This window comes from Rhagoletis pomonella, unplaced genomic scaffold (genome assembly GCF_013731165.1).
Source record: "Rhagoletis pomonella isolate Grant_MI unplaced genomic scaffold, Rhpom_1.0 Rhpom_scaffold_02135, whole genome shotgun sequence".
In the NCBI taxonomy this organism is placed as follows: Eukaryota; Metazoa; Arthropoda; class Insecta; order Diptera; family Tephritidae; genus Rhagoletis; species Rhagoletis pomonella.
In genome coordinates this window covers 10,438-11,952 of record NW_023460689.1, presented here as the reverse complement: position 1 = coordinate 11,952, position 1,515 = coordinate 10,438, and positions in this window count along the sequence as shown.

Here is a 1,515-nt window from a genome sequence, read left to right as displayed (position 1 = left end):
TGGTAACAATATATTGCCCCGTGAAATATGCAATACAAGAATTTCCACAAATCTTCATAGCTGAATTGCTGCGGTGACAAGAAGTGTTAAAATTTTTTTGTAATACACTTTTCCGGTCACAAAATCTTCGATAACGTGCAGAATAGACCTGGTAGTCAGACTTATGGTTTGATTATGGCAACTTAACGTAACTTATGGCTCTCTGTTAAAAATTCTGTTAAATGGGTGTTGCTTGTAATTGAACAGCCGAAACTTAGCGTAAGTTAATGCCACGTCGAAATCTGTTTCATTTTGATTCTCTAAGTTCTACGTTCCGTTAAATTAAGTTAAGTTGCCATAAGCAGGCTTTTAGCATAGTATGGTTTGGAGGCGTCGATATGTGTGTACATTAGACTGAATCACCAAAAAAGTTGCAGTTTTTCCGCCGAGATTACAAAACTTATTATATTCTAAGACGTCCACCAAAATATTTCGGAAAAATATTAAGATTTAAGCGAGCTGGACCGATTTGAAAATACCTCTAAAAATGGAGTTTTTTATGAATACAAATAGTTTCTTAAAGAACTTTTTGAAAAAAAAGTCCACTCAGATGACATGTCTTGGCTTAAAAAAATCTGAATGAAAATATTTAAAAATCTTTTCAACTATATCGTAATAATGAGATTTTTGATACTGATTTTTTTTTTACTTTTTTCAAAAATTGATTTACGAAAAACTTATACCGATTTCGTTTCTACAGAAAAATGCAACCTTCTTCTTACCCTCTACGCACAAACACTAAGAAAAAGGCGATGAGAAGGCAACACTTTTTGTAGAAACGAAATCGCTATTAAATAACTGGGCCAAAACTATTCTGATTTAGACTTATGGGATCTCGGTAGAAAAGGTATTTTCCCACTATTTTTATTTATGTGCAAAAAAGAGTCATTCGTGCCCCAATTTTTTTTTTGTTTCAAATACCAACACATCTTAATTTAACTTTGAATAATGTTCGTTCACCCAACCTTTGCCTTTCCAATGATACATCACAAGTCTAAATCGGAAGAATTTAGGTTCAGTTATTTAAGTTTTTCTTATACTAGTCTTTGAAAAAAATTAAAAAAAAACAGTAGAAAAACAATACCGAGTTTTTTTTTGTATGGGGAGTGATGCAGTCTAATCTACAGTGGTCCACAAAATAATAGGAGTGCGTTATTTTGGTCAGTTTTTGCTATTTGCCTTTTGTTTATTTAATGTTTATTATTTTTATACAAAAGTCAATCTGGGTATACAACAAACAACGAATAAATTCAGATTTCAACCTTTGTACAAAAATTATTAAATTTCTGTAAATTTTCACCAAAATATCAATCTTTTTAATCAGAATCTTCAGAGAAAATTCTGGTATGCAGTTTTATAGCCCATTCAATTCTAGTCTGAAGAAGTGCAAGTTTCAAGCTGCTAAAAAATTCCGTTGATTTTTGGCAATTTTTTTTTGCTGGCACTGTCCCCATATAAAAGAAAATTGTCGAACAT